Source organism: Perca fluviatilis, chromosome 13 (assembly GCF_010015445.1).
Source record: "Perca fluviatilis chromosome 13, GENO_Pfluv_1.0, whole genome shotgun sequence".
NCBI lineage: Eukaryota > Metazoa > Chordata > Actinopteri > Perciformes > Percidae > Perca > Perca fluviatilis.
Window position 1 is genome coordinate 34,030,645 of NC_053124.1, and position 10,616 is coordinate 34,041,260.

Here is a 10,616-nt window from a genome sequence, read left to right on the forward strand (position 1 = left end):
CCACGACCAATCGTACAAACATCTACCAGAGCCGCATGATATATATAAGAAGAGCACATATAATTCTCCATAAATGATGAAGAACACGAACCACGGTTTTACAGGAAAACGCCAATACAGTCTCTGCTTCCTAAAACAGGAAGGAAAGCTGGCAAAAAAATAAATAAATAGCCGACGGTGTAGATGTTTTAATCCTAGCACGCTTATTAATATCACTTCCTCATCAGTCAGGACCAAGATCTGACCATAATTACACTTGTGCTTTCCATAAACTGTCGTTGCTTTAGCCTATTATTTCAGTTGCAACCCTGGCAGTGGAAGCGATCGTTAGAGCAAATAAAAATATAAAAAACATAATTCAAACCCGTTGGGCGCATTGGCGACACATGGCTCAGAAGCCGATAAGTAATTCCCCCCATTAAAATATATAGGCTATATTTCATACAAATACATATGTTAACGCGGGTTGTTGGTCTCTGAAAAAATAAATGTAAATGATTTAACTTTTATGGAGCCCCCCTCTCTCCACCCTCTCTCTCCCTCTCTCTCTCTCTACGCCGAGAGCTCTGCCTGATCTTCTTTAAGAACGGTGACGCCGTTATCAATCAACCTATTGATTGGTCAGTAGCGGTACTTTTACACCGGTTGATCTCTGATCTCCAACTTAACCTGCTCCCGACCAGGTTAGGTGTTCAGCATGAGTTACCACCGCGATTGAACCTGATACAAGTGATCCACCTCTAAGTAGTACAGAAAATCCTCCGGGTTGAGCCTTAAGTTAGCTTCATTAACGCTAGCTAAATCCTGCTTCGTAGTTTTACAGGCCTTCGGCTCTGACAACAGAAAACAGAACAAATACACAACAATAACAGGACACAAACCCAAAACCATGGCACACTGTCAGTGGAAACATGAAGAGAGCAAATTTTACTAAAGAAATATTCAGTTTTGGAAAGTCAGACTAATGAGAACTAATGCAAGCTTTGGCTCATTTTGGCACACAACAACGTCTGTGGTTTTATGTCCCAAATATTTGTCTTATTTGTTTGAAAGCAAGAATGATTTGGTGTTGTTGGTCTTTTTAAAACTTTGTTATGGGTTTCATATTCATCTTTCAGTCATTTTGCTGCAGACCAGATACAACCAACTGATCAACAACTACAGTCAGTTACAAGATGAAGTAAAGCAGGTGAAGAACAGAACTAGAAGGTGAGAATAGTTTAAAACCAGTAAACTCCTGCATTATACACATTTATATCATAGATGTTGATTGTGTAGTTACCGTTGATTATAACTGTTTCATGCTGTTGAACTGTTTAGCTGATGATGTGAATATTTCTGTTTGAGACGGTCACTTACAAATGATATATAAAATATGACTTGAAATTCAAAATTTATTTAGAGAGTAAACATCATGAAGGAAATGTAACAGAGGAAAGAAAGATCTTTAACTAAATAGTTAAAACCAAAATCACTTTGACACTGAATGATGTGAAATCTGTATTTCAAATTTGCTTGACATTAAGAGAAGAGCTGTGCTGATGGATGGATGAGATTTGGATACAGTTGTTACTTTAAATCTAAAGAGAACAACACTTGGGCTGGAAGCAGAGCTGACTGTCAGCAGAGAGGAGCAGATCTGGTCATCATAAACAATGAAGAGGAACAGGTGATTGTGTTTGTTTCTGAGTGAGTGATTTTAGAGATTTTAATCGAAATATTTAAATATACATAATATCAATTTGAAATCTTTGGAAAATGGAAGATTTTTCTTTTTAAAATGCATTTGGATTAAACGAAATGTTAACTGTCTTATGAGCTTTAAAAGTGCAGTTCCTCATTAAATCTCTGTTTCTCTGCTGAGTATAAATGTCTTACTTCACATTACTAATGTGTGTTTACTGTCATGATGTTGGGTCCAGTCCTCAGTGTGTGGTGTACCGAGGGATCCCTCTTATGTTTGTTGTGGCTGATGAAGTCACAAGATGACTTTACTACAACAAAAATGCTGAACTATGAACGTTGTTGTCTCTTGTCAACTACTAGAAGTTTGTTACTGAGCAGAGTAAGGATGGAGAGTCCTGGATTGGTCTGGTATGATTGGATACAAGGAGAATGGAATGGGTGGACCGGATCACACGCTGACAGAAACGTGAGACATTTTAAATGTTTTTGTTTTCCATCACAATTCCATCAAAGTCACTGTTTGTCACTGAAATAATGATGTTTGACATTGAAAAATGCTGAGTTGGTTGGTTTCCCCTGAGAGAGAGACAGAGAGAGAGAGGGAGACAGACAGAGAAAGAGACAGAGAGAGAGAGGGAGACAGACAGAGAAAGAGACAGAGAGAGAGTTTAAAGTGCCCATATTATGCTCATTTTCAGGTTCATACTTGTATTTTAAGGTTGTACCAGAATAGGTTTACATCAGTGGTTCTCAACCTTTTTGTGCCACGCGCCCTTATCCATTATCCAGGTCCCTAACGCCCCATCAAATATTATGTAGGCTAAATGCCCCGAATAATATGTGTATTACGCCCTAATATAGGGCCTATTATTGTTGTTACTATTGTTATCAAAAATAATAAAAATCAAATCATTGAATGACAATCAACACATGAATAGAAATTATATATATATTTACAGGTTTTTTTAAATGTCAAATGCAACCATTTGACATTCAAATTAAATAACAGCAGCCAATCAGAACGACTAGATATGTAACATCAAACTATAAATAGGTATTATCAAAAGACCTGCTGCATGGTGTGAACCTCAGCACCTTTAGAGAGGACTATAATTTGAAGTGACCGTGGGTGTCATGAAATTAGCTTTAAATAAAATGTATTATACTTATTATTATTATTGTTATTATTATTACAAACACTAACAGTAGCCAATCAGAAACAGCTAGCAATTTAACAATCAAATCTATTTTTCATTCAAATCTAAAATCGAATTGTGCCAACGGAAAACAAGCTGGCACTTATCAAGGGGTAAAAGAAGAAGAAAGAAGAGCAGCACACACACACACACACACACACACACACACACACCGTATTTTGGTGATGACAAACGACTTGAAGAACGACACCTACTGCCGAATGGACATAAGTTTACAACCTTTGAAAGTTAGTGAGGAGGCGTTTTTAATGCTTAGAAAGAGTCTAGCTATGTTTGCTATCGCCTGTCTTTGGGTAAAGTAAAACAGAAAAAAAACGTTTGGAGAAAACGCACCCCCACATCGCGCTGTGTTTTGTGGAGGTGTGAGAGTCCCCATACAGTAAACAGTGACATCACTTCCTCTATGCTTCCATAAGAAAGTTTTAAAACACCAAATATAAGCCCTGAACTGCCCGCGGGTTTATGGAACAGCTGACTGTTTGCCAAACAACAAAGCACAGTCGATATCTCGCCGCGTCTCTTTTCTTTCTCTCTTTCTCTCCGTGAAATGAAGCTGCATTCAGGTACAGTAGGAAACGTTTTGTAAACCATCTGACGAAAAACTGTTACTGTGGTGTGCTACATTGGGGGTTAAAAGAATACAACAGGACGTCGCGCGATTGCTTTTTTCTTTTATCTGAACGCAGCTTCACGTAGTAGCTACAGAGCTCATTTAAGACGATACTCTGACGGCCCGTTTCCATGAAGGCACGCAGGAGCTGCACCAAACAAAACTGACAGAAGCACAGAGAAGATACCCGTCTGGTCCAGTCGCAGTGCTGTAAACTGGCAGCATTTAATGTTGCAGACTACTTATTCTTTAGTATTTTTAAGTGTAAACATGTATTGTTATTGTGAATCTTTGGTTTAAACTAGCTTTCAAACAACGCCCCCAACGGCACCTCACGCCCCCTTTCCAAAATATTGCTTCCGCGCCCCCTCATCTTCTGACGCCCCGCAGGTGCGGTCCGCCGTTGAGAAACACTGGTTTACATGGTTTAATTTTCAAAAAACACCATATTTTTTTGTTGCACTGCACAGCTCTCTCTCACTGCTGCAGATCCTCTTTTCACCTTGTTTCTGTTTTAGCTACGAGTGCGACCTCTTTTCTTCTGTACTATCTTTGATTGCACTCGCACATATGCTCTGGTTCATTGGCATTTCTATAAAACCAATCGCAATCATCTTGGGTGGTGCTAAACACTGGAGAAAAGCTGCGGTGCCGCTGCATAATAGCCTCAGAAGGAACTTGTTTAGGTGTGTATGTTTAAAAGTTGTTTTAGTCGTGCAACAGAAAACTCTGATTGGACAGATAGTCTAGCTAGCTGTCTGGATTTACCCTGCAGAAATCTGAGAAGTAGTTAACTATAGTCCTCATAAATCCACCAGAGTTTGAAATGCCAACACAAAAGAAAGCCCGAGGCAACGGATATCCGCCAAAATGAGTGAAATCCGACGGATTTTCCGGCGGCAACGGAGCAATCCCGGAAGTGAATAGTCAAGGATATAGACTACACACACAGGGGAGCGCAGCAACACACAAACTGAAAAAATGCAAAAGATTACAAATAAAAATATTAAAATAAATATTACGTTGCAAATCTGCCATCATAATAGCAATGCGCCAAGGTCCAAACGTGCCTGGCTTTTAAAGGGAATGGGAGATGACACTCTGATTGGTTTATAGCATGCTACACCCAAAACACACTTATAATTAATTAATACACTAAGTACAACCCTTTTGAACCATGCGACTGCCAGGCACTTCACGCTATCCGCTTAGATCATTAAAATAGGGCCCACAGAAAGAGAGAGACATAGACAGAGAGAGAGAGAGAGAGAGAGAGAGAGACAGACAGAGACAGAGACAGAGAAAGAGAGAGAGACAGAGATAGAGAGAGAGAGACACAGAGAGAGAGAGAGAGAACATCCACTGGCAGCTAAATATGTATCTGCCTGCCACAACCTAAGAGACTAAGATCCCAACATTTCAGATTAGTTTAGGATTGTACAGTAAATGTATTGTACAAAACTGTTAAGTATTATAGTGTGTTATGTAATTGTTTTGTAATATAGTGTGTTGTATGTAACTATCAGTGCAGTATAGAATCTATGTGAAACCTACTGTATGTATTTATTATGTGATATGTAATATTTAATGCATTTTCTGTAAACTACTTTGGGAACAACATGTTTTCTTTGTTCATGCCAACAAATTGAATTGAATTGAAAGACAGAGAGAGACATAGACAGAGAGAGAGAGAAACAGAGAGACAGACAGAGAGATGGAGAGAGACAGAGAGAGAAAGAGAGAGCATAGACAGAGTGAGTGACACAGAGACAGAGACAGAAACAGAGAGACAGAAGGAGAGACAGACAGAAGACAGAGAGAGAAACAGATAGAGAGAAACAGAAAAACAGAGAGAGAGAGAGAGAGAGAGAGAGAGAGAGAGAGAGAGAGATGGGAGCACTGAACAAGGTTTCATTCTTTCATTAGCAGCTGTTATAGATTACATCACTTTACAAAGCTTAATCTTAAAGTGATGGTTCGGAGTAATTCACCTTAGGGTCCTTTGCACCATGACCTCGAGCCAAACACCCCCCCAGAAGCTTTTTTCACCTGGGTCGAACATTGGGAGAGTTAGCTAGAGTAGCGTTATCAGCTGAATAGCTTAGCGCAAGGGCTAATGGACCCACGTTTGTATCTCGTAAATTAGCCCACTAATAATGCCCGAAATGATACCACACATCTACAAGTAGTACAAATAGGTTATGCTCTCAAAACGATGGATTGGAAAGTTTGTAAGTACACCAGAAGTTTATGAACACTTGCCTGCTCTCTTCAGCTCTCTGTTGCTGCTGCTGCTGCTACCTGCAGTTAGACGAGTGCTTAGGGACGTCTACAAAACACTACACCGAAAAGAGATACAACAAAAATACTTATTAATTTAAAGATTAAATAAGGTAATGTCTCCAAACTTACCTCAATTATTACTTGTCTCCTGCTAGTTATACTACAGCACTTACTTTAAAAAAAAAGTTAAATTAATAAATATTTTTGTTGCATCTCTTTTCGGTGTTGTAATTTGTAGACGGCCCTAAGCACTCATCTTACAGCAGCAACAGAGCAGAAGCCAGCAGGACAGTGTTAGTTACATAAACTTCTGGTGTACTTACAAACTTTCCAATCCATCGTTTTATGAGAGCATAACCTATTTGTACTACTTGTAGACGTTTGGTATCATTTCGGGCATTATTAGTGGGGTAACTTACAAAATACAAACGTGGGTCCATTAGCCCCTGCGCTAAGCTTTTCAGCTGATGACGCTACTCTACGCTAACTCTCCCAATGTTCAACCCAGGTGAAAAACCTTCTGGGGGGTGTTTGGCTCGAGGTCATGGTGCAAAGGACCCTAGGGTGAATTACTCTGAACCATCACTTTAAACAAGATATTGAAATAATTTGATTATTCACAGAAAATATTTAAAATGAAATTTAACAGCTTATTTCTGATGAACAACAATCAGGAGTTTCAGCTGTTTGATAAAAGAACATTTTATTTGTCTGACAGGTTCTGGCCATCAGGACTGACTCAGGAAGGTTACCTGAACGCTGCAACATGCTGCGATCAACAAGGAAAATGGACACAAAGATCTAATTCTGATAATAAAAACGGGATCTGTGAGAAAAATATTTTCTGAACTCTTTGATGATAGAGAGTTGTATAGTGTTGGGATCAGCTTTGTCAAATCAGACCAATTCTTTAACATTTGCTCAGCTCTTTATTCTGTGTTGCTAAATAACCTGGATTACAGAGATATTGTTCCTCTGCCCTTCATAGTGCACAATATGTGTACTTATTCTGTAGTCCTACAGCATTATTATAATACAAGCTAATAAAAACATGGATTAGCACTGGATGCATAACGGCTGCGGACCGGCTCTGCTGCGTGTCTGCTGCGTGCTCCGCCGTCCGTCAATACCCACCAGGTCCGGATTTGTTGCGGCACGGCTGCGGCCATGACTGACAGCTTTAGTCACGAGGACCCACAAGTTCTCGCGAATTCAGGTAGAATAGAACCACAAAACCAACAACAGTTAGTTTCCATCCGAGATTGTTTTTATTTAAAAAAATTTTTTTTTTTTTATAATTTTTTTTTTTTTTTTTTTTTTTTTTTTTTTATTAAATTTATTTTTAGAGAGTAGAGGGAGAACAACACCGTGCTGTGTTTTCAAGGTGTAGTGCAGGGAAATATGATCCGCCGTGAGCACGGTGTATTTTATTTTGAAAATTAACCGGATGTTTATCTTGTTTCTGTACTCAACTTCCTGTCCCGCACTATCTGCCGTGTGCTGAATTGCTGCGGAGCTCTCCGGCGTCCGGCAAAACTAGAAGCTCTGCATATCTGCTCCGGAGGGCTGCGGACCGCTGGAACTGTGTTATGCAGCCAGTGGAAATACACACATTGACTTTAATGGTAATCTAATGACTCCGCCACCGTTTCGGAGCCGTTACGCAGCCATTACGCATCTAGTGGAAATCCGGGGTTATTCTATTTTAGCCTGTTTTTATTTTCTATCTCTTTCATGAAAGTTTTCATTGCTCTTTAATGTTTGACGTAAAGCGTTTTGAATTGTCTTGTTGCTGAAACGTGCTATAGAAATAAAGTTTCCTTGCCCTACAACCTCCAGCCTGTCAGTCTGTCACCAGGGCAAAGAGAAAGCTTTGTTTCCTGTCTGTCTAAGAGGGAGTGTAACGTTAACCATACTATGGTCTCTAAAAGTAGAATGGGAGCCAGAATATTAAGCTATCAGGCTCCTCTCCTGTGGAACCAGCTCAGGCAGACACCGTCTCCACATTTAAGAGTAAACTTAAAACTCTCCTCTTTAATAAAGCTTATAGTTAGGGAGTGAGGAGTGGTTCTCTTCATAGTCGTCTGATTCATCTTTCTACCCTTGTAGGCCTGGCTCAGGCTTACTTTGGACCAGCTCTTAGTTATGCTGCTAAAGGTCTAGATTGCCGGGGGACTTCTTTTGACACCCTGATCTTCTTTCTCATTCCATATGCGTGCATTCATGTCCATGAAATGCTTGTCACTAACTTATCTACGGGGACCTTATTTCCCGGAGTCCTTATGTTTTCTCGCCTCGCAGTTTTACTTGGATTAGGGTGCCACCTAAATCATGGTTGCCGCCATGGTCCTGCTCGACACCCTGCTGTGCCCTACTACTCCCGCAATGCCCCGCTATGCCCTACTACACCCTGCTATGTCCTACTATGCCCTGCAACGCACCGCTACGTGCCCCGCTATGCCCTAAACTGCTATTATTTAAACTATTATTTCTAGTCATAGTTCCACTATCTTTATTGTTACTATAACTGCCACTATAACTGCCACTGTTCATCATAATACAGTAACTGCTGTAATTATGAATCATATTTCTCTCTATCTGTATATCTGTATCAGTGTCTCTGTGTCCAAACCGACAGCTAAAAATGCCGCCCACAACAAGCTTGGGTCAGTCAGAGGTTTATGTCTAAAAGGAAGTTTTTCCTCGCCACTGTTGTTCCAAATGCTTGCTCTTGGGGGGGAAATTGTTGGCTATCTTTAAACTATAGAGTGTGGTCTAGACCTACTCTATCTGAAAAGTGTCCTGAGATAGCTCATCATTATATTATGTTGCAGTGAGCATTGTCTGTGTGTAGTTTTTAAAAAGAGTAACCACACTTGCGGCCGCGTCATTGGCATTTACCTGACTCACTGCGACTTGAACAACCTGCAGAGGCAACATATTTTGTTCCATCTTTGCTGCTGCTCTGTGTGTTTACGTCAGAGTTGAGCCTCACACTCTCTGTCAAACATGCAGAGAGGACTAAGAAGATCACGCTTAGGTAAACGATTTCAGGTTGAAATTTGGCACAGATTGATTTTACCTGAATTGGTCCTAGGTAGTACCGGCCTACTCTGGTTGGTACCTTACAAAGCACAGAGTTCAGTACCCAACCCAACCCTAAACCCACAGATAATGTTGGCTTTTCTGTAATCAACATCAAAAAGACTGTATCGATGTGCTTCTCTATAAGAGGGAAAGCTAAGTGTACTATCAAAATAGACCAAGAGGTCATAGATGAAGTTGAGGAATTTACATTTTTAGGTATTATTCTGGACTCCCAACTTAAATTCAATAAACAGATTAATAAACTCTGTAAGACTGTCCAGACAAACCTGAACTGTTTTAGAATGATGAGGCATTACATACCTGTTAAGGCAGCTTTATTGTTTTTTCATGCCATGATACTCTCTCACTTATCCTATTGTGCTACTGTATGGGGCCAAGCCTCCCAGACAACAGTCAAACCCATCATATCACTATATAAACAGGCACTGAAAATAATGGATCGGAAACCAACAATGTGGCATCACTGCTTGATAGTACAGAAATACAAGCTTTTAAATTTTGATAGCTTTATTAAGTTTTCTTTTCTTAAACTGACTTTCAAATGTGCAAATAATCTAGCTCCAGCCGTACTCTGTCCTTTTGTGACAAAGACAAATACAAGGAGAGTGGCCACTAGGGGAGCAGTCATGTTTTTCAGTGATAGAGACCCATTTCTGTAATAATTTACCAATCGAAATAAAAACACAAACTGAACTGAAAACATTCAATAAAATAGTGAAATACTGGCTGAAAGAAAATCAAATATGTAACCATTGAGTCAGCTGTGTTGTAGTAATGTATTATCTGTGGATGCATGGCTGGTCGTATACGGCTACCAAGGTTATGGTTAGGGTGTAGGTGAGTGAGTGTGAGTGTCCGGGTGCCTGGGGTTTGTATTGTTACGTGATATGCTGTTCTGTGTAATCTGGTCACGACTCTGCGAAATGTTGATGTAATGTATTAGTATACAACTTATTAGCTACATGATTGTGTAACCCACATGTAGTTCTTTTAAAAATTACAATTGGATACATTTTTAGAAAGGCCTGACCAAGGACTGGGGTTGCAAATTAGCCAATTGGCTAGAAACCTTTTTATGCAACACATCTACTCACATTGTTATGGATTGACTATGATAATTGTATGTAATAATGTGCGCTGCATTGTCCTTGACAAATAAACTAATAAAAAAAAAAGAGAATATTTCCCAAATCTTAACGAAGGTCTCATTTACACTCGTAATTTCAAGTGTATTATGTCATAATTAAATCCACATGCAACTCTTTTGTAAACACCTCGCCAAATACTGTATATGATTCTCTGTTAGCCATGTCTCTAATTTGATTGCAGTCAGTTTTCCAGAGCTACATGCAAATCAGAGTCAGTGGTACTCCAGTCCAGATTGTGGTGGTAATGCACCTGAAGCTGTAACTGACAAAAAGAGCCACAAGAGAAATAATATAATAATATATAAAGAAATAATATAATAAATAATAATAATAATAATAATAATGAACACTTAAGCTAACTAGCCATTAACACACATATGCATAAACTATTACACATGGAAGACTTGCAACTTTGGTCACTCATCTCAAACACACCACTCTGTTATGCATCTATGATCTGCTCTCTGTGTGTTACTAGCTGTGCATGTAGCAGAGCTTATTCTTTATTCCATCCAGCTGAACTTCAGGTAATTATCACAGAACCTGGTTGTGTGTCACTAAAGA

At 39.5% G+C, this 10,616-nt stretch overlaps 1 protein-coding gene across 1 annotated transcript in view; it reads left to right on the forward strand.

Moving 5' to 3' along the window:
- Positions 1 to 10,616, forward strand: part of LOC120570950 (CD209 antigen-like protein E) — an 83,351-nt gene that overhangs the window by 3,977 nt on the left and 68,758 nt on the right. The window lies entirely within an intron of this gene.